Source organism: Spea bombifrons, chromosome 5 (assembly GCF_027358695.1).
Source record: "Spea bombifrons isolate aSpeBom1 chromosome 5, aSpeBom1.2.pri, whole genome shotgun sequence".
Taxonomy (NCBI): Eukaryota; Metazoa; Chordata; class Amphibia; order Anura; family Pelobatidae; genus Spea; species Spea bombifrons.
In genome coordinates this window covers 107,690,794-107,711,108 of record NC_071091.1, presented here as the reverse complement: position 1 = coordinate 107,711,108, position 20,315 = coordinate 107,690,794, and the positions used below count along the sequence as shown (strand labels likewise).

The 20,315-nt window shown below is 46.0% G+C and overlaps 25 non-coding genes across 25 annotated transcripts; all 25 read right to left on the bottom strand.

Annotated features, from left to right (window-relative positions):
- Window positions 1-1,402: 1,402 nt before the first annotated feature.
- LOC128498492 (U4 spliceosomal RNA) lies at window positions 1,403-1,544 on the bottom strand. Its single transcript, XR_008354717.1, has one exon. It is a non-coding gene; the product is annotated as a U4 spliceosomal RNA (small nuclear RNA).
- A 491-nt stretch (window positions 1,545-2,035) lies between these two features.
- Window positions 2,036-2,177, bottom strand: LOC128498226 (U4 spliceosomal RNA). The gene has a single exon (XR_008354470.1). It is a non-coding gene; the product is annotated as a U4 spliceosomal RNA (small nuclear RNA).
- Window positions 2,178-2,668: 491 nt separating this feature from the next.
- LOC128498493 (U4 spliceosomal RNA) lies at window positions 2,669-2,810 on the bottom strand. Its single transcript, XR_008354718.1, has one exon. It is a non-coding gene; the product is annotated as a U4 spliceosomal RNA (small nuclear RNA).
- Window positions 2,811-3,301: 491 nt separating this feature from the next.
- Window positions 3,302-3,443, bottom strand: LOC128498364 (U4 spliceosomal RNA). Its single transcript, XR_008354595.1, has one exon. It is a non-coding gene; the product is annotated as a U4 spliceosomal RNA (small nuclear RNA).
- Window positions 3,444-3,934: 491 nt separating this feature from the next.
- LOC128498225 (U4 spliceosomal RNA) lies at window positions 3,935-4,076 on the bottom strand. Its single transcript, XR_008354469.1, has one exon. It is a non-coding gene; the product is annotated as a U4 spliceosomal RNA (small nuclear RNA).
- Window positions 4,077-4,567: 491 nt separating this feature from the next.
- On the bottom strand, window positions 4,568-4,709 carry LOC128498224 (U4 spliceosomal RNA). Its single transcript, XR_008354468.1, has one exon. It is a non-coding gene; the product is annotated as a U4 spliceosomal RNA (small nuclear RNA).
- A 491-nt stretch (window positions 4,710-5,200) lies between these two features.
- On the bottom strand, window positions 5,201-5,342 carry LOC128498222 (U4 spliceosomal RNA). Its single transcript, XR_008354467.1, has one exon. It is a non-coding gene; the product is annotated as a U4 spliceosomal RNA (small nuclear RNA).
- Window positions 5,343-5,833: 491 nt separating this feature from the next.
- LOC128498437 (U4 spliceosomal RNA) lies at window positions 5,834-5,975 on the bottom strand. The gene has a single exon (XR_008354664.1). It is a non-coding gene; the product is annotated as a U4 spliceosomal RNA (small nuclear RNA).
- A 491-nt stretch (window positions 5,976-6,466) lies between these two features.
- Window positions 6,467-6,608, bottom strand: LOC128498221 (U4 spliceosomal RNA). Its single transcript, XR_008354466.1, has one exon. It is a non-coding gene; the product is annotated as a U4 spliceosomal RNA (small nuclear RNA).
- Window positions 6,609-7,099: 491 nt separating this feature from the next.
- LOC128498475 (U4 spliceosomal RNA) lies at window positions 7,100-7,241 on the bottom strand. Its single transcript, XR_008354701.1, has one exon. It is a non-coding gene; the product is annotated as a U4 spliceosomal RNA (small nuclear RNA).
- Window positions 7,242-7,732: 491 nt separating this feature from the next.
- LOC128498511 (U4 spliceosomal RNA) lies at window positions 7,733-7,873 on the bottom strand. Its single transcript, XR_008354734.1, has one exon. It is a non-coding gene; the product is annotated as a U4 spliceosomal RNA (small nuclear RNA).
- Window positions 7,874-8,364: 491 nt separating this feature from the next.
- LOC128498220 (U4 spliceosomal RNA) lies at window positions 8,365-8,506 on the bottom strand. The gene has a single exon (XR_008354465.1). It is a non-coding gene; the product is annotated as a U4 spliceosomal RNA (small nuclear RNA).
- Window positions 8,507-8,997: 491 nt separating this feature from the next.
- Window positions 8,998-9,139, bottom strand: LOC128498219 (U4 spliceosomal RNA). Its single transcript, XR_008354464.1, has one exon. It is a non-coding gene; the product is annotated as a U4 spliceosomal RNA (small nuclear RNA).
- A 491-nt stretch (window positions 9,140-9,630) lies between these two features.
- LOC128498380 (U4 spliceosomal RNA) lies at window positions 9,631-9,772 on the bottom strand. The gene has a single exon (XR_008354609.1). It is a non-coding gene; the product is annotated as a U4 spliceosomal RNA (small nuclear RNA).
- Window positions 9,773-10,263: 491 nt separating this feature from the next.
- On the bottom strand, window positions 10,264-10,405 carry LOC128498456 (U4 spliceosomal RNA). Its single transcript, XR_008354682.1, has one exon. It is a non-coding gene; the product is annotated as a U4 spliceosomal RNA (small nuclear RNA).
- Window positions 10,406-10,896: 491 nt separating this feature from the next.
- LOC128498217 (U4 spliceosomal RNA) lies at window positions 10,897-11,038 on the bottom strand. Its single transcript, XR_008354463.1, has one exon. It is a non-coding gene; the product is annotated as a U4 spliceosomal RNA (small nuclear RNA).
- Window positions 11,039-11,530: 492 nt separating this feature from the next.
- LOC128498491 (U4 spliceosomal RNA) lies at window positions 11,531-11,672 on the bottom strand. The gene has a single exon (XR_008354716.1). It is a non-coding gene; the product is annotated as a U4 spliceosomal RNA (small nuclear RNA).
- A 491-nt stretch (window positions 11,673-12,163) lies between these two features.
- Window positions 12,164-12,305, bottom strand: LOC128498151 (U4 spliceosomal RNA). The gene has a single exon (XR_008354406.1). It is a non-coding gene; the product is annotated as a U4 spliceosomal RNA (small nuclear RNA).
- A 491-nt stretch (window positions 12,306-12,796) lies between these two features.
- On the bottom strand, window positions 12,797-12,938 carry LOC128498436 (U4 spliceosomal RNA). The gene has a single exon (XR_008354663.1). It is a non-coding gene; the product is annotated as a U4 spliceosomal RNA (small nuclear RNA).
- A 491-nt stretch (window positions 12,939-13,429) lies between these two features.
- LOC128498216 (U4 spliceosomal RNA) lies at window positions 13,430-13,571 on the bottom strand. Its single transcript, XR_008354462.1, has one exon. It is a non-coding gene; the product is annotated as a U4 spliceosomal RNA (small nuclear RNA).
- A 491-nt stretch (window positions 13,572-14,062) lies between these two features.
- Window positions 14,063-14,204, bottom strand: LOC128498497 (U4 spliceosomal RNA). Its single transcript, XR_008354722.1, has one exon. It is a non-coding gene; the product is annotated as a U4 spliceosomal RNA (small nuclear RNA).
- A 491-nt stretch (window positions 14,205-14,695) lies between these two features.
- On the bottom strand, window positions 14,696-14,837 carry LOC128498215 (U4 spliceosomal RNA). The gene has a single exon (XR_008354461.1). It is a non-coding gene; the product is annotated as a U4 spliceosomal RNA (small nuclear RNA).
- A 491-nt stretch (window positions 14,838-15,328) lies between these two features.
- Window positions 15,329-15,470, bottom strand: LOC128498474 (U4 spliceosomal RNA). Its single transcript, XR_008354700.1, has one exon. It is a non-coding gene; the product is annotated as a U4 spliceosomal RNA (small nuclear RNA).
- Window positions 15,471-15,961: 491 nt separating this feature from the next.
- LOC128498523 (U4 spliceosomal RNA) lies at window positions 15,962-16,102 on the bottom strand. The gene has a single exon (XR_008354745.1). It is a non-coding gene; the product is annotated as a U4 spliceosomal RNA (small nuclear RNA).
- A 491-nt stretch (window positions 16,103-16,593) lies between these two features.
- Window positions 16,594-16,735, bottom strand: LOC128498214 (U4 spliceosomal RNA). The gene has a single exon (XR_008354460.1). It is a non-coding gene; the product is annotated as a U4 spliceosomal RNA (small nuclear RNA).
- Window positions 16,736-20,315: the final 3,580 nt, after the last annotated feature.

Sequence of the window (20,315 nt, the reverse complement as noted above, 5' to 3'; positions counted from 1 at the left end):
CATCCTTCATCCAGGATTTTAAAGGGTTGAGGTTGCCCTACTGTCGTCCATCTGGTTGACTCCACCATCTTTCCCTCCACCACGGGCACAAGGCCTGCAGAAGGGCTGGATTCTCTTAGTTTCCCTCCCATTACCAGGAGAGAAACCACTGTAACCATAAAGAATAGATGAGGTGCCATAAAAACTCAGCCCTGAGGTCAGTGACTTTGCTGTGAAAAAATGAAAAAGTGCCGAGTGCCAAAGCGCCGTAAGGCCACAGTGAAAACCAGGTCCCTTTCTTCATTTTCTTTGAGGGTCGCACTCCCAAAGCATATGCGGCCCCTTCCCTCCCTGGCCATAAGGCCTGCAGGAGGGCCGGATCTTCTTGATCCCTCCCCGCAAGAGTTGAAATACTGAAATACTTCAGGGGGGGCGCTCAGAAGAGCTACCAATACCTAACTCCCCTCCTCAACAGAAAAGCTGGACGTTTGCAGGGGACCCGGCACTACCATGGCTTTCCAGTGTTCAAATAAATCGTGTACTGTGTCTGTTTTCAGTTGTATTAATAAACATATATATCAGAAAAATTAAAAAACACATGTGCTCTGTGCAAAAAACAGTGCAATCGTGTGAAACAAAAGCTATATATAAAGTGCTGGTGTGATAAAAAACGTATTCAGTATCCAAAAAGCTGAGACTAGCACGTACAAAAACAAATGGTACATGGAAGGGTCGAAGAGGTGCAAAAAGAGCTTACCAGCATGTGACGCAAAAACGTGAAGTTAAAAAAACGTTAAACTCACACTTTCTTCATGTGCACAGCACCCAGTGCAAGACCAGAGACTGAGTACTTAATATGAGCTCAGGACTTCATTCTCTCCCAGACCTAAAGGCAGCAAAAGAAGCTTTCAATCTCTCGCAGATACTAACCTGATCTCAGCCAATAAACCTAGAAGCAAGAAGACATAAAAACTAAATTACACACACAAAACCAACATCACACAAAGTATAAATGTTTCGGTTTTTCGAATATAGAGCATGTCCACCAAGACCTCATTAACGTTTTGGCTAGGTAAAAGGTTTCTCCGGAAAGCTCAGATCTTTCAGGCAAAATGCAAACGAGGGCCCAACTTCACGTTCCGAGACAAAATGCACTTGTTTACCTCATGGGGCTCAAAGGCTTTCCCTACTGTCAAGGGTTTGAAGAATCAAGATCTCTTTGATGAGATTACTAGAGCTGACCCCATATGCCTGTTAAGACGATAAGAGTCACACTCTCGGGTTAGGATATAACACGGAGATATGAAAGATGGGTTTGGACTAGGACAACTTGATGCGCTGCAACAGGTAGGTCCGCAGCATGGAATGAGTTGTGGGTGCCGTGCTTTAAGCCGTATCTTCTATTATTAAACAGACACACCAGTCTCACAAGAGACTGTCAAAAATCGCCAGTGCTGACTATTTTTCAAGTCATCACGGCGGGGTATTGGGAAAAGTTTTCAATTAGTAATAATCACGCCTCGGTTAAAACCTCATGGGCTACGATACTGCCACTGCGCAAAGCTGGGGACTAGGCAGCTTTGGTATATAAAGAACGTCCACCAAGATCTCGTTAACGTTTTGGCTAGGTATGGGCGGTCATTAGGCCAGGGCAGAGCATTGTGGGAGCGGTCATGCAAATTTCACTGGCGAGTGACCAATGGTTTCTCCGGAAAAGGCCTGGAAGCTCAGATCTTTCAGGCAAAACGCAAACGAGGGCCCACCTTCACGTTCCGAGACAAAATGCACTTGTTTACCTCATGGGGCTCAAAGGCTTTCCCTACTGTCAAGGGTTTGAAGAATCAAGATCTCTTTGATGAGATTACTAGAGCTGACCCCATATGCCTGTTAAGACGATAAGAGTCACACTCTTGGGTTAGGATATAACACGGAGATATGAAAGATGGGTTTGGACTAGGACAACTTGATGTGCTGCAACAGGTAGGTCCGCAGTATGGAATGAGTTGTGGGTGCCGTGCTTTAAGCTGTATCTTCTATTATTAAACAGACACACCAGTCTCACAAGAGACCGTCAAAAATTGCCAGTGCTGACTATTTTTCAAGTCATCACGGCGGGGTATTGGGAAAAGTTTTCAATTAGCAATAATCACGCCTCGGTTAAAACCTCATGGGCTACGATACTGCCACTGCGCAAAGCTGGGGACTAGGCAGCTTTGGTATATAAAGGATGTCCACCAAGATCTCGTTAACGTTTTGGCTAGGTATGGGCGGTCATTAGGCCAGGGCAGAGCATTGTGGGAGCGGTCATGCAAATTTCACTGGCGAGTGACCAATGGTTTCTCCGGAAAAGGCCTGGAAGCTCAGATCTTTCCGGCAAAACGCAAACGAGGGCCCACCTTCACGTTCCGAGACAAAATGCACTTGTTTACCTCATGGGGCTCAAAGGCTTTCCCTACTGTCAAGGGTTTGAAGAATCAAGATCTCTTTGATGAGATTACTAGAGCTGACCCCATATGCCTGTTAAGACGATAAGAGTCACACTCTTGGGTTAGGATATAACACGGAGATATGAAAGATGGGTTTGGACTAGGACAACTTGATGTGCTGCAACAGGTAGGTCCGCAGTATGGAATGGGTTGTGGGTGCCGTGCTTTAAGCCATGTCTTCTATCATGAAACAGACACACCAGTCTCACAAGAGGCCGTCAAAAATTGCCAGTGCTGACTATTTTTCAAGTCATCACGGCGGGGTATTGGGAAAAGTTTTCAATTAGCAATAATCACGCCTTGGTTAAAACCTCATGGGCTACGATACTGCCACTGCGCAAAGCTGGGTACCAGGCAGCTTTGGTATATAAAGGACGTCCACCAAGATCTCGTTAACGTTTTGGCTAGGTATGGGCAGTCATTAGGCCAGGGCAGAGCATTGTGGGAGCGGTCATGCAAATTTCACTGGCGAGTGACCAATGGTTTCTCCGGAAAAGGCCTGGAAGCTCAGATCTTTCAGGCAAAATGCAAACGAGGGCCCACCTTCACGTTCCGAGACAAAATGCACTTGTTTACCTCATGGGGCTCAAAGGCTTTCCCTACTGTCAAGGGTTTGAAGAATCAAGATCTCTTTGATGAGATTACAAGAGCTGACCCCATATGCCTGTTAAGACGATAAGAGTCACACTCTTGGGTTAGGATATAACACGGAGATATGAAAGATGGGTTTGGACTAGGACAACCTGATGTGCTGCAACATGTAGGTCCGCAGTATGGAATGAGTTGTGGGTACCGTGCTTTAAGCCGTATCTTCTATTATTAAACAGACACACCAGTCTCACAAGAGACCGTCAAAAATTGCCAGTGCTGACTATTTTTCAAGTCATCACGGCGGGGTATTGGGAAAAGTTTTCAATTAGCAATAATCACGCCTCGGTTAAAACCTCATGGGCTACGATACGGCCACTGCGCAAAGCTGGGCACTAGGCAGCTTTGGTATATAAAGGACGTCCACCAAGATCTCGTTAACGTTTTGGCTAGGTATGGGCGGTCATTAGGCCAGGGCAGAGCATTGTGGGAGCGGTCATGCAAATTTCACTGGCGAGTGACCAATGGTTTCTCCGGAAAAGGCCTGGAAGCTCAGATCTTTCAGGCAAAATGCAAACGAGGGCCCACCTTCACGTTCCGAGACAAAATGCACTTGTTTACCTCATGGGGCTCAAAGGCTTTCCCTACTTTCAAGGGTTTGAAGAATCAAGATCTCTTTGATGAGATTACTAGAGCTGACCCCATATGCCTGTTAAGACGATAAGAGTCACACTCTTGGGTTAGGATATAACACGGAGATATGAAAGACTGGTTTGGACTAGGACAATTTGATGTACTGCAACAGGTAGGTCCGCAGCATGGAATGAGTTGTGGGTGCCGTGCTTTAAGCCGTATCTTCTATTATTAAACAGACACACCAGTCTCACAAGAGACCGTCAAAAATTGCCAGTGCTGACTATTTTTCAAGTCATCACGGCGGGGTATTGGGAAAAGTTTTCAATTAGCAATAATCACGCCTCGGTTAAAACCTCATGGGCTACGATACTGCCACTGCGCAAAGCTGGGCACCAGGCAGCTTTGGTATATAAAGTACGTCCACAAAGATCTCGTTAACGTTTTGGCTAGGTATGGGCAGTCATTAGGCCAGGGCAGAGCATTGTGGGAGCGGTCATGCAAATTTCACTGGCGAGTGACCAATGGTTTCTCCGGAAAAGGCCTGGAAGCTCAGATCTTTCAGGCAAAATGCAAAAGAGGGCCCACCTTCACGTTCCGAGACAAAATGCACTTGTTTACCTCATGGGGCTCAAAGGCTTTCCCTACTGTCAAGGGTTTGAAGAATCAAGATCTCTTTGATGAGATTACTAGAGCTGACCCAATATGCCTGTTAAGACGATAAGAGTCACACTCTTGGGTTAGGATATAACACGGAGATATGAAAGATGGGTTTGGACTAGGACAACCTGATGTGCTGCAACAGGTAGGTCCGCAGTATGGAACAAGTTGTGGGTACCGTGCTTTAAGCCGTATCTTCTATTATTAAACAGACACACCAGTCTCACAAGAGACCGTCAAAAATTGCCAGTGCTGACTATTTTTCAAGTCATCACGGCGGGGTATTGGGAAAAGTTTTCAATTAGCAATAATCACGCCTCGGTTAAAACCTCATGGGCTACGATACTGCCACTGCGCAAAGCTGGGGGCTAGGCAGCTTTGGTATATAAAGGACGTCCACCAAGATCTCGTTAACGTTTTGGCTAGGTATGGGCGGTCATTAGGCCAGGGCAGAGCATTGTGGGAGCGGTCATGCAAATTTCACTGGCGAGTGACCAATGGTTTCTCCGGAAAAGGCCTGGAAGCTCAGATCTTTCAGGCAAAATGCAAACGAGGGCCCACCTTCACGTTCTGAGACAAAATGCACTTGTTTACCTCATGGGGCTCAAAGGCTTTCCCTACTGTCAAGGGTTTGAAGAATCAAGATCATTTTGATGAGATTACTAGAGCTGACCCCATATGCCTGTTAAGACGATAAGAGTCACACTCTTGGGTTAGGATATAACACGGAGATATGAAAGATGGGCTTGGACTAGGACAACTTGATGTGCTGCAACAGGTAGGTCCGCAGTATCGAATAAGTTGTGGGTGCCGTGCTTTAAGCCGTATCTTCTATTATTAAACAGACACACCAGTCTCACAAGAGACCGTCAAAAATTGCCAGTGCTGACTATTTTTCAAGTCATCACGGCGGGGTATTGGGAAAAGTTTTCAATTAGCAATAATCACGCCTCGGTTAAAACCTCATGGGCTACGATACTGCCACTGCGCAAAGCTGGGGACTAGGCAGCTTTGGTATATAAAGGACGTCCACCAAGGTCTCGTTAACGTTTTGGCTAGGTATGGGCGGTCATTAGGCCAGGGCAGAGCATTGTGGGAGCGGTCATGCAAATTTCACTGGCGAGTGACCAATGGTTTCTCCGGAAAAGGCCTGGAAGTTCAGATCTTTCAGGCAAAATGCAAACGAGGGCCCACCTTCACGTTCCGAGACAAAATGCACTTGTTTACCTCATGGGGCTCAAAGGCTTTCCCTACTGTCAAGGGTTTAAAGAATCAAGATCACTTTGATGAGATTACAAGAGCTGACCCCATATGCCTGTTAAGACGATAAGAGTCACACTCTTGGGTTAGGATATAACACGGAGATATGAAAGATGGGTTTGGACTAGGACAACTTGATGTGCTGCAACAGGTAGGTCCGCAGTATGGAATGAGTTGCGGGTGACGTGCTTTAAGCCGTATCTTCTATTATTAAACAGACACACCAGTCTCACAAGAGACCGTCAAAAATTGCCAGTGCTGACTATTTTTCAAGTCATCACGGCGGGGTATTGGGAAAAGTTTTCAATTAGCAATAATCACACCTCGGTTAAAACCTCATGGGCTACGATACTGCCACTGCGCAAAACTGGGGACTAGGCAGCTTTGGTATATAAAGGACGTCCACCAAGATCTCGTTAACGTTTTGGCTAGGTATGGGCGGTCATTAGGCCAGGGCAGAGCATTGTGGGAGCGGTCATGCAAATTTCACTGGCGAGTGACCAATGGTTTCTCCGGAAAAGGCCTGGAAGCTCAGATCTTTCAGGCAAAATGCAAACGAGGGTCCACCTTCACGTTCCGAGACAAAATGCACTTGTTTACCTCATGGGGCTCAAAGGCTTTCCCTACTGTCAAGGGTTTGAAGAATCAAGATCTCTTTGATGAGATTACTAGAGCTGACCCCATATGCCTGTTAAGACGATAAGAGTCACACTCTTGGGTTAGGATATAACACGGAGATATGAAAGATGGGTTTGGACTAGGACAACTTGATGTGCTGCAACAGGTAGGTCCGCAGTAAGGAATGAGTTGCGGGTGCCGTGCTTTAAGCCGTATCTTCTATTATTAAACAGACACACCAGTCTCACAAGAGACCGTCAAAAATTGCCAGTGCTGACTATTTTTCAAGTCATCACGGCGGGGTATTGGGAAAAGTTTTCAATTAGCAATAATCACGCCTCGGTTAAAACCTCATGGGCTACGATACTGCCACTGCGCAAAGCTGGGGACTAGGCAGCTTTGGTATATAAAGGACGTCCACCAAGATCTCGTTAACGTTTTGGCTAGGTATGGGCGGTCATTAGGCCAGGGCAGCGCATTGTGGGAGCGGTCATGCAAATTTCACTGGCGAGTGACCAATGGTTTCTCCGGAAAAGGACTGGAAGCTCAGATCTTTCAGGCAAAACGCAAACGAGGGCCCACCTTCACGTTCCGAGACAAAATGCACTTGTTTACCTCATGGGGCTCAAAGGCTTTCCCTACTGTCAAGGGTTTGAAGAATCAAGATCTCTTTGATGAGATTACTAGAGCTGACCCCATATGCCTGTTAAGACGATAAGAGTCACACTCTTGGGTTAGGATATAACACGGAGATATGAGAGATGGGTTTGGACTAGGACAACTTGATGTGCTGCGACAGGTAGGTCCGCAGTATGGAATGAGTTGTGGGTGCCGTGCTTTAAGCCGTATCTTCTATTATTAAACAGACACACCAGTCTCACAAGAGACAGTCAAAAATTGCCGGTGCTGACTATTTTTCAAGTCATCACGGCGGGGTATTGGGAAAAGTTTTCAATTAGCAATAATCACACCTCGGTTAAAACCTCATGGGCTACGACACTGCCACTGCGCAAAGCTGGGGACTAGGCAGCTTTGGTATATAAAGGACGTCCACCAAGATCTCGTTAACGTTTTGGCTAGGTATGGGCGGTCATTAGGCCAGGGCAGAGCATTGTGGGAGCGGTCATGCAAATTTCACTGGCGAGTGACCAATGGTTTCTCCGGAAAAGGCCTGGAAGCTCAGATCTTTCAGGCAAAACGCAAACGAGGGCCCACCTTCACGTTCCGAGACAAAATGCACTTGTTTACCTCATGGGGCTCAAAGGCTTTCCCTACTGTCAAGGTTTTGAAGAATCAAGATCTCTTTGATGAGATTACTAGAGCTGACCCCATATGCCTGTTAAGACGATAAGAGTCACACTCTTGGGTTAGGATATAACACGGAGATATGAGAGATGGGTTTGGACTAAGACAACTTGATGTGCTGCAACAGGTAGGTCCGCAGTATGGAATGAGTTGTGGGTGCCGTGCTTTAAGCAGTGTCTTCTGTTATTAAACAGACACATCAGTCTCACAAGAGACCGTAAAAATTGCCAATGCTGACTATTTTTCAAGACATCACGGCGGGGTATTGGAAAAAGTTTTCAATTAGCAATAATCACGCCTCGGTTAAAACCTCATGGGCAATGATACTGCCACTGCGCAAAGCTGGGGACTAGGCAGCTTTGGTATATAAAGGATGTCCACCAAGATCTCGTTAACGTTTTGGCTAGGTATGGGCGGTCATTAGGCCAGGGCAGCGCATTGTGGGAGCGGTCATGCAAATTTCACTGGCGAGTGACCAATGGTTTCTCCGGAAAAGGCCTGGAAGCTCAGATCTTTCAGGCAAAATGCAAACGAGGGCCCACCTTCACGTTCCGAGACAAAATGCACTTGTTTACCTCATGGGGCTCAAAGGCTTTCCCTACTGTCAAGGGTTTGAAGAATCAAGATCTCTTTGATGAGATTACTAGAGCTGACCCCATATGCCTGTTAAGACGATAAGAGTCACACTCTTGGGTTAGGATATAACACGGAGATATGAAAGATGGGTTTGGACTAGGACAACTTGATGTGCTGCAACAGATAGGTCCGCAGTAAGGAATGAGTTGCGGGTGCCGTGCTTTAAGCCGTATCTTCTATTATTAAACAGACACACCAGTCTCACAAGAGACCGTCAAAAATTGCCAGTGCTGACTATTTTTCAAGTCATCACGGCGGGGTATTGGGAAAAGTTTTCAATTAGCAATAATCACGCCTCGGTTAAAACCTCATGGGCTACGATACTGCCACTGCGCAAAGCTGGAGACTAGGCAGCTTAGGTATGTAAAGGACGTCCACCAAGATCTCGTTAACGTTTTGGCTAGGTACGGGCGGTTATTAGGCCAGGGCAGAGCATTGTGGGAGCGGTCATGCAAATTTCACTGGCGAGTGACCAATGGTTTCTACGGGAAAGGCCTGAAAGCTCAGATCTTTCAGGCAAAATGCAAACGAGGGCCCACCTTCACGTTCCGAGACAAAATGCACTTGTTTACCTCATGGGGCTCAAAGGCTTTCCCTACTGTCAAGGGTTTGAAGAATCAAGATCTCTTTGATGAGATTACTAGAGCTGACCCCATATGCCTGTTAAGACGATAAGAGTCACACTCTTGGGTTAGGATATAACACGGAGATATGAAAGACGGGTTTGGACTAGGACAACTTGATGTCCTTCAACAGGTAGGTCCGCAGTAAGGAATGAGTTGTGGGTGCCGTGCTTTAAGCCGTATCTTCTATTATTAAACAGACACACCAGTCTCACAAGAGACCGTCAAAAATTGCCAGTGCTGACTATTTTTCAAGTCATCACGGCGGGGTATTGGGAAAAGTTTTCAATTAGCAATAATCACGCCTCGGTTAAAACCTCATGGGCTACGATACTGCCACTGCGCAAAGCTGGGGACTAGGCAGCTATGGTATATAAAGGACGTCCACCAAGATCTCGTTAACGTTTTGGCTAGGTATGGGCGGTCATTAGGCCAGGGCAGAGCATTGTGGGAGCGGTCATGCAAATTTCACTGGCGAGTGACCAATGGTTTCTCCGGAAAAGGCCTGGAAGCTCAGATCTTTCAGGCAAAATGCAAACGAGGGCCCACCTTCACGTTCCGAGACAAAATGCACTTGTTTACCTCATGGGGCTCAAAGGCTTTCCCTACTGTCAAGGGTTTGAAGAATCAAGATCTCTTTGATGAGATTACTAGAGCTGACCCCATATGCCTGTTAAGACGATAAGAATCACACTCTTGGGTTAGGATATAACACGGAGATATGAGAGATGGGTTTGGACTAGAACAACTTGATGTGCTGCAACAGGTAGGTCCGCAGTATGGAACGAGTTGTGGGTGCCGTGATTTAAGCCGTATCTTCTATTATTAAACAGACACACCAGTCTCACAAGAGACCGTCAAAAATTGCCAGTGCTGACTATTTTTCAAATCATCACGGCGGGGTATTGGGAAAAGTTTTCAATTAGCAATAATCACGCCTCGGTTAAAACCTCATGGGCTACGATACTGCCACTGCGCAAAGCTAAGGACTAGGCAGCTTTGGTATATAAAGGACGTCCACCAAGATCTCGTTAACGTTTTGGCTAGGTATGGGCGGTCATTAGGCCAGGGCAGAGCATTGTGGGAGCGGTCATGCAAATTTCACTGGCGAGTGACCAATGGTTTCTCCGGAAAAGGCCTGGAAGCTCAGATCTTTCAGGCAAAATGCAAACGAGGGCCCACCTTCACGTTCCGAGACAAAATGCACTTGTTTACCTCATGGGGCTCAAAGGCTTTCCCTACTGTCAAGGGTTTGAAGAATCAAGATCTCTTTGATGAGATTACTAGAGCTGACCCCATATGCCTGTTAAGACGATAAGAGTCACACTCTTGGGTTAGGATATAACACGGAGATATGAGAGATGGGTTTGGACTAGGACAACTTGATGTGCTGCAACAGGTAGGTCCGCAGTATGGAACGAATTGTGGGTGCCGTGCTTTAAGCCGTATCTTCTATTATTAAACAGACACACCAGTCTCACAAGAGACCGTCAAAAATTGCCAGTGCTGACTATTTTTCAAGTCATCACGGCGGGGTATTGGGAAAAGTTTTCAATTAGCAATAATCACGCCTCGGTTAAAACCTCATGGGCTACGATACTGCCGCTGCGCAAACCTGGGGACTAGGCAGCTTTGGTATATAAAGGACGTCCACCAAGATCTCGTTAACGTTTTGGCTAGGTATGGGCGGTCATTAGGCCAGGGCAGAGCATTGTGGGAGCGGTCATGCAAATTTCACTGGCGAGTGACCAATGGTTTCTCCGGAAAAGGCCTGGAAGCTCAGATCTTTCAGGCAAAATGCAAACGAGGGCCCACCTTCACGTTCCGAGACAAAATGCACTTGTTTACCTCATGGGGCTCAAAGGCTTTCCCTACTGTCAAGGGTTTGAAGAATCAAGATCTCTTTGATGAGATTACTAGAGCTGACCCCATATGCCTGTTAAGACGATAAGAGTCACACTCTTGGGTTAGGATATAACACGGAGATATGAAAGATGGGTTTGGACTAGGACAACTTGATGTGCTGCAACAGGTAGGTCCGCAGTAAGGAATGAGTTGCGGGTGCCGTGCTTTAAGCCGTATCTTCTATTATTAAACAGACACACCAGTCTCACAAGAGACCGTCAAAAATTGCCAGTGCTGACTATTTTTCAAGTCATCACGGCGGGGTATTGGGAAAAGTTTTCAATTAGCAATAATCACGCCTCGGTTAAAACCTCATGGGCTACGATACTGCCACTGCGCAAAGCTGGAGACTAGGCAGCTTAGGTATGTAAAGGACGTCCACCAAGATCTCGTTAACGTTTTGGCTAGGTACGGGCGGTTATTAGGCCAGGGCAGAGCATTGTGGGAGCGTGTCATGCAAATTTCACTGGCGAGTGACCAATGGTTTCTCCGGGAAAGGCCTGGAAGCTCAGATCTTTCAGGCAAAATGCAAACGAGGGCCCACCTTCACGTTCCGAGACAAAATGCACTTGTTTACCTCATGGGGCCCAAAGGCTTTCCCTACTGTCAAGGGTTTGAAGAATCAAGATCTCTTTGATGAGATTACTAGAGCTGACCCCATATGCCTGTTAAGACGATAAGAGTCACACTCTTGGGTTAGGATATAACACGGAGATATGAAAGACGGGTTTGGACTAGGACAACTTGATGTGCTGCGACAGGTAGGTCCGCAGTATGGAACGAGTTGTGGGTGCCATGCTTTAAGCCGTATCTTCTATTATTAAACAGACACACCAGTCTCACAAGAGACCGTCAAAAACTGCCAGTGCTGACTATTTTTCAAGCCATCACGGCGGGGTATTGGGAAAAGTTTTCAATTAGCAATAATCACGCCTCGGTTAAAACCTCATGGGCTACGATACTGCCACTGCGCAAAGCTGGGGACTAGGCAGCTTTGGTATATAAAGGACGTCCACCAAGATCTCGTTAACGTTTTGGCTAGGTATGGGCGGTCATTAGGCCAGGGCAGAGCATTGTGGGAGCGGTCATGCAAATTTCACTGGCGAGTGACCAATGGTTTCTCCGGAAAAGGCCTGGAAGCTCAGATCTTTCAGGCAAAATGCAAACGAGGGCCCACCTTCACTTTCCGAGACAAAATGCACTTGTTTATCTCATGGGGCTCAAAGGCTTTCCCTACTGTCAAGGGTTTGAAGAATCAAGATCTCTTTGATGAGATTACTAGAGCTGACCCCATATGCCTGTTAAGACGATAAGAGTCACACTCTTGGGTTAGGATATAACACGGAGATATGAAAGATGGGTTTGGACTAGGACAACTTGATGTGCTTCAACAGGTAGGTCCGCAGTAAGGAATGAGTTGTGGGTGCCGTGCTTTAAGCCGTATCTTCTATTATTAAACAGACACACCAGTCTCACAAGAGACCGTCAAAAATTGCCAGTGCTGACTATTTTTCAAGTCATCACGGCGGGGTATTGGGAAAAGTTTTCAATTAGCAATAATCACGCCTCGGTTAAAACCTCATGGGCTACGATATTGCCACTGCGCAAAGCTGGGGACTAGGCAGCTATGGTATATAAAGGACGTCCACCAAGATCTCGTTAACGTTTTGGCTAGGTATGGGCGGTCATTAGGCCAGGGCAGAGCATTGTGGGAGCGGTCATGCAAATTTCACTGGCGAGTGACCAATGGTTTCTCCGGAAAAGGCCTGGAAGCTCAGATCTTTCAGGCAAAATGCAAACGAGGGTCCACCTTCACGTTCCGAGACAAAATGCACTTGTTTACCTCATGGGGCTCAAAGGCTTTCCCTACTGTCAAGGGTTTGAAGAATCAAGATCTCTTTGATGAGATTACTAGAGCTGACCCCATATGCCTGTTAAGACGATAAGAGTCACACTCTTGGGTTAGGATATAACACGGAGATATGAAAGATGGGTTTGGACTAGGACAACTTGATGTGCTGCAACAGGTAGGTCCGCAGTATGGAATGAGTTGCGGGTGACGTGCTTTAAGCCGTATCTTCTATTATTAAACAGACACACCAGTCTCACAAGAGACCGTCAAAAATTGCCAGTGCTGACTATTTTTCAAGTCATCACGGCGGGGTATTGGGAAAAGTTTTCAATTAGCAATAATCACACCTCGGTTAAAACCTCATGGGCTACGATACTGCCACTGCGCAAAACTGGGGACTAGGCAGCTTTGGTATATAAAGGACGTCCACCAAGATCTCGTTAACGTTTTGGCTAGGTATGGGCGGTCATTAGGCCAGGGCAGAGCATTGTGGGAGCGGTCATGCAAATTTCACTGGCGAGTGACCAATGGTTTCTCCGGAAAAGGCCTGGAAGCTCAGATCTTTCAGGCAAAATGCAAACGAGGGTCCACCTTCACGTTCCGAGACAAAATGCACTTGTTTACCTCATGGGGCTCAAAGGCTTTCCCTACTGTCAAGGGTTTGAAGAATCAAGATCTCTTTGATGAGATTACTAGAGCTGACCCCATATGCCTGTTAAGACGATAAGAGTCACACTCTTGGGTTAGGATATAACACGGAGATATGAAAGATGGGTTTGGACTAGGACAACTTGATGTGCTGCAACAGGTAGGTCCGCAGTAAGGAATGAGTTGCGGGTGCCGTGCTTTAAGCCGTATCTTCTATTATTAAACAGACACACCAGTCTCACAAGAGACCGTCAAAAATTGCCAGTGCTGACTATTTTTCAAGTCATCACGGCGGGGTATTGGGAAAAGTTTTCAATTAGCAATAATCACGCCTCGGTTAAAACCTCATGGGCTACGATACTGCCACTGCGCAAAGCTGGGGACTAGGCAGCTTTGGTATATAAAGGACGTCCACCAAGATCTCGTTAACGTTTTGGCTAGGTATGGGCGGTCATTAGGCCAGGGCAGAGCATTGTGGGAGCGGTCATGCAAATTTCACTGGCGAGTGACCAATGGTTTCTCCGGAAAAGGCCTGGAAGCTCAGATCTTTCAGGCAAAATGCAAACGAGGGCCCACCTTCACGTTCCGAGACAAAATGCACTTGTTTACCTCATGGGGCTCAAAGGCTTTCCCTACTGTCAAGGGTTTGAAGAATCAAGATCTCTTTGATGAGATTACTAGAGCTGACCCCATATGCCTGTTAAGACGATAAGAGTCACACTCTTGGGTTAGGATATAACACGGAGATATGAAAGATGGGTTTGGACTAGGACAACTTGATGTGCTGCAACAGGTAGGTCCGCAGTATGGAATGAGTTGCGGGTGACGTGCTTTAAGCCGTATCTTCTATTATTAAACAGACACACCAGTCTCACAAGAGACCGTCAAAAATTGCCAGTGCTGACTATTTTTCAAGTCATCACGGCGGGGTATTGGGAAAAGTTTTCAATTAGCAATAATCACACCTCGGTTAAAACCTCATGGGCTACGACACTGCCACTGCGCAAAACTGGGGACTAGGCAGCTTTGGTATATAAAGGACGTCCACCAAGATCTCGTTAACGTTTTGGCTAGGTATGGGCGGTCATTAGGCCAGGGCAGAGCATTGTGGGAGCGGTCATGCAAATTTCACTGGCGAGTGACCAATGGTTTCTCCGGAAAAGGCCTGGAAGCTCAGATCTTTCAGGCAAAATGCAAACGAGGGTCCACCTTCACGTTCCGAGACAAAATGCACTTGTTTACCTCATGGGGCTCAAAGGCTTTCCCTACTGTCAAGGGTTTGAAGAATCAAGATCTCTTTGATGAGATTACTAGAGCTGACCCCATATGCCTGTTAAGACGATAAGAGTCACACTCTTGGGTTAGGATATAACACGGAGATATGAAAGATGGGTTTGGACTAGGACAACTTGATGTGCTGCAACAGGTAGGTCCGCAGTAAGGAATGAGTTGCGGGTGCCGTGCTTTAAGCCGTATCTTCTATTATTAAACAGACACACCAGTCTCACAAGAGACCGTCAAAAATTGCCAGTGCTGACTATTTTTCAAGTCATCACGGCGGGGTATTGGGAAAAGTTTTCAATTAGCAATAATCACGCCTCGGTTAAAACCTCATGGGCTACGATACTGCCACTGCGCAAAGCTGGGGACTAGGCAGCTTTGGTATATAAAGGACGTCCACCAAGATCTCGTTAACGTTTTGGCTAGGTATGGGCGGTCATTAGGCCAGGGCAGCGCATTGTGGGAGCGGTCATGCAAATTTCACTGGCGAGTGACCAATGGTTTCTCCGGAAAAGGACTGGAAGCTCAGATCTTTCAGGCAAAACGCAAACGAGGGCCCACCTTCACGTTCCGAGACAAAATGCACTTGTTTACCTCATGGGGCTCAAAGGCTTTCCCTACTGTCAAGGGTTTGAAGAATCAAGATCTCTTTGATGAGATTACTAGAGCTGACCCCATATGCCTGTTAAGACGATAAGAGTCACACTCTTGGGTTAGGATATAACACGGAGATATGAGAGATGGGTTTGGACTAGGACAACTTGATGTGCTGCGACAGGTAGGTCCGCAGTATGGAATGAGTTGTGGGTGCCGTGCTTTAAGCCGTATCTTCTATTATTAAACAGACACACCAGTCTCACAAGAGACCGTCAAAAATTGCCGGTGCTGACTATTTTTCAAGTCATCACGGCGGGGTATTGGGAAAAGTTTTCAATTAGCAATAATCACACCTCGGTTAAAACCTCATGGGCTACGACACTGCCACTGCGCAAAGCTGGGGACTAGGCAGCTTTGGTATATAAAGGACGTCCACCAAGATCTCGTTAACGTTTTGGCTAGGTATGGGCGGTCATTAGGCCAGGGCAGAGCATTGTGGGAGCGGTCATGCAAATTTCACTGGCGAGTGACCAATGGTTTCTCCGGAAAAGGCCTGGAAGCTCAGATCTTTCAGGCAAAACGCAAACGAGGGCCCACCTTCACGTTCCGAGACAAAATGCACTTGTTTACCTCATGGGGCTCAAAGGCTTTCCCTACTGTCAAGGTTTTGAAGAATCAAGATCTCTTTGATGAGATTACTAGAGCTGACCCCATATGCCTGTTAAGACGATAAGAGTCACACTCTTGGGTTAGGATATAACACGGAGATATGAGAGATGGGTTTGGACTAAGACAACTTGATGTGCTGCAACAGGTAGGTCCGCAGTATGGAATGAGTTGTGGGTGCCGTGCTTTAAGCAGTGTCTTCTGTTATTAAACAGACACATCAGTCTCACAAGAGACCGTAAAAATTGCCAATGCTGACTATTTTTCAAGACATCACGGCGGGGTATTGGAAAAAGTTTTCAATTAGCAATAATCACGCCTCGGTTAAAACCTCATGGGCAACGATACTGCCACTGCGCAAAGCTGGGGACTAGGCAGCTTTGGTATATAAAGGATGTCCACCAAGATCTCGTTAACGTTTTGGCTAGGTATGGGCGGTCATTAGGCCAGGGCAGCGCATTGTGGGAGCGGTCATGCAAATTTCACTGGCGAGTGACCAATGGTTTCTCCGGAAAAGGCCTGGAAGCTCAGATCTTTCAGGCAAAATGCAAACGAGGGCCCACCTTCACGTTCCGAGACAAAATGCACTTGTTTACCTCATGGGGCTCAAAGGCTTTCCCTACTGTCAAGGGTTTGAAGAATCAAGATCTCTTTGATGAGATTACTAGAGCTGACCCCATATGCCTGTTAAGACGATAAGAGTCACACTCTTGGGTTAGGATATAACACGGAGATATGAAAGATGGGTTTGGACTAGGACAACTTGATGTGCTGCAACAGATAGGTCCGCAGTAAGGAATGAGTTGCGGGTGCCGTGCTTTAAGCCGTATCTTCTATTATTAAACAGACACACCAGTCTCACAAGAGACCGTCAAAAATTGCCAGTGCTGACTATTTTTCAAGTCATCACGGCGGGGTATTGGGAAAAGTTTTCAATTAGCAATAATCACGCCTCGGTTAAAACCTCATGGGCTACGATACTGCCACTGCGCAAAGCTGGAGACTAGGCAGCTTAGGTATGTAAAGGACGTCCACCAAGATCTCGTTAACGTTTTGGCTAGGTACGGGCGGTTATTAGGCCAGGGCAGAGCATTGTGGGAGCGGTCATGCAAATTTCACTGGCGAGTGACCAATGGTTTCTCCGGGAAAGGCCTGAAAGCTCAGATCTTTCAGGCAAAATGCAAACGAGGGCCCACCTTCACGTTCCGAGACAAAATGCACTTGTTTACCTCATGGGGCTCAAAGGCTTTCCCTACTGTCAAGGGTTTGAAGAATCAAGATCTCTTTGATGAGATTACTAGAGCTGACCCCATATGCCTGTTAAGACGATAAGAGTCACACTCTTGGGTTAGGATATAACACGGAGATATGAAAGACGGGTTTGGACTAGGACAACTTGATGTCCTTCAACAGGTAGGTCCGCAGTAAGGAATGAGTTGTGGGTGCCGTGCTTTAAGCCGTATCTTCTATTATTAAACAGACACACCAGTCTCACAAGAGACCGTCAAAAATTGCCAGTGCTGACTATTTTTCAAGTCATCACGGCGGGGTATTGGGAAAAGTTTTCAATTTTTTTTTTTTTTTTTTTTTTTATACCACTCAGTCCACGCACATCCCTCAGATGGTATTCCGGACGGCAATAGGGCAACATCCTCATGGTATATTTTTCCAAATAATCCCTCACCTCTTAGTGCAACATAAAACACATATATACAAATATATACAAAAACCCCAAACCCCCGCCGACCTCAACTAAACCCATACTCCAAAATCCTCCCGTGACCAGCCATAACAACCATCCTCGCCCCCTCCCTCCCTCCCCCAACCCTACGTCAACACCTCCCTAACCAACCTCACACCCAAGAACATCTCTCAACCCCCACCCCATTCCCTCCATTTCTTAGTTTTCCAAACCCCTTCCGCATCAACCTCCCCAAACTTCCGTAAATCCCTCAAAAAATACACATACATTCGTCCCCGAATCATCCTAACACAACCATCAACCTCAACCAAATCTTTCTTAAATATTAACAAATTCCTCACATCCCACAATGCTTCCTTCACACAACTTATCAACATCCAAAACAAACGTCTCCTCTTCTTATCTAAGTCACATAACCCAAAAAACACCTCTTCAAACCCCCATCCATCCATCCCTACTAACTCCTTAACAAACCTCCCCATTCTCTGCCACACTTGTACTGCATAGTCACAAACCCAAAACACATGCACCACACTTTCCACTCTACCACACCTATCCCTAGGACAAACTTCAGAAACACACAACTTTCTCACTCTCTGGAACTCCCTAGTTGGCAAACATCCGTGTACCGCCATCCAACTCACATCCCTCTGTCTATTAGCTAACTCCCTATCTGATACCATCTTCCACACCAACTGACTTTGACTTTCTGTCAACCCACCCAACCTAACACCCAACTCCCGATCCCTAATCATCCGTAACACACACCTCTTCTCCTCCCACATAGCCACAGTCACACCCTGCAATTCATACTTTTTAATTCCACACTCAATTCTCTCATAAAACCAAGGCACTCTGAAACATACCGGTTTCTTACGATCCAACACGTACAACCCATACCTCCTCAACAAATCACCCGCCGCGTATCTCAACATGCAACCTACCATTGACTCCTTCTTGCACACCTTCATACATACCCGTATATACTGTATCATCAAAAAACGTTCAATCTCAGGCATATCCATACCCCCTTTCTCTACTTGTAAGATCACTTTCTCCCTTTTCAAACGCTCCATCCTAGAATTCCAAAAAAACAAAAACAAACGTCTTACTAACTTCCTAATCACACTCGCACTACCAGGAAAAACCACATTTAAATACAACAACAACGGAACAATCACCACTTTCACAATTAACACTCTCCCAGAGAAGGATAAAGTCCTAGATGACCACAAACCTAACTTTTGATTAACCTTACTTACCACCTTATCCCAACTCTCACGTCCATCCAATCTCTCATCAAACTTAACCCCTAATACCTCAATCTCATCCTTCTTCACAGGCCATCCACACAGCTCCAATTCCCTCCAAGCACCAAACGCTTTGCACGCACACTTACCCCAATTAACCTTAAACCCACTCCCCATACAAAACCCATCCACCAACAACTTAACCCTTCTCAACCCAGCTTGCGTTCTGCATACTACCGTTACATCGTCCATATAGCCTAAAACTTTCAAACTCCTCCCATCACTACCAGGTATTTCTACTCCTCTCACAACCTTATCACTTCTAATCATTCTTAACAAAGGTTCAATCACACAAATAAACAGAATAGGTGACAATGGACAACCCTGCCTTACCCCTGACTTTACACAAAAACTCTCTGACAAACAACCATTCACCATCACTTTACTACTAATTCCTTCATACAAACTTCGCAACCACCTCAACATTCCTGCAGGTATCCCTAATCTTTCCAATATCCTAAACAAAAACCCATGCACCACCCTATCATACGCCTTCTCAAAATCAATCGTTGCAATCGCTACTTCCATCTTCCTGTCCATACAATACCACAAAGCATCCCGTAACACAATCAAACTATCACTAATCTGTCTCCCAGGCACCGCACACACTTGTTCCTCCCCAACCAAACTAGTAACAACCATCCTCAACCGATTCGCTAACACTTTTGCAATCACCTTGTAATCCACATTCAACAATGTAATCGGTCTCCAATTTCTCAAATCCCTTCTATCACCTTTTTTAAATAATAACACAATCACACCTTCTTTCATTGAATCTAGCAACACATTCTTACGCAACACTTCCACACAAACTTCCATAAAATCACTTCCAACTATATCCCAAAACTTGCAATAAAACTCGACAGGCAACCCATCACATCCAGGCGTCTTCCCTTTAGCCATACTCTTCACCACACATTCTAATTCATCCTTCGTTATTTCCCTTACCAAATCCTCAGCATCTATACTATCTATTCTCTTTTCTACACCATCCAAGATCTCACTCTCTACCTTTAAATCTCTAACTTTCTCCATATATAAATCCTTATAAAAATCCACCACCACATCCACTATCCCTACCCCATTCACAACACCCCCATCCTTATCAAACACACATTCCATTAAACTCTTCCCACCAAACGCCTTCTTAAAAAAGAACCTAGTGCACTTCTCGTCTTCTTCAAAAATTTTCACCCTAGCATGAAACATAATCTTTTTACCTTTCGTCTCAACATATTGATTAACCTGTTGTCTTGCTTCTCTCAACTCATTCGTAACATCCATACCAAGTACCCTCAACTTCCGTAAATACTCCAATCGTGTCTGCCACATAACCAACTCCCTCCTTTCCTTCTTTGCCCTAGCTCGCCCCATATTCACAAAAAATAACCTCACTTGCACTTTAACATATTCCCACCATCGACCCACCGACATAAACCACCTTTTCCTCCTACGCAAACCTAAATAAAACCTTTCAAAACTTTTAACCACCCACTCATCATCCATCAATCCCACATTCAACTTCCACTGTCTCCGCCCCATCATAATTTCTTCTGCAAATTCCAC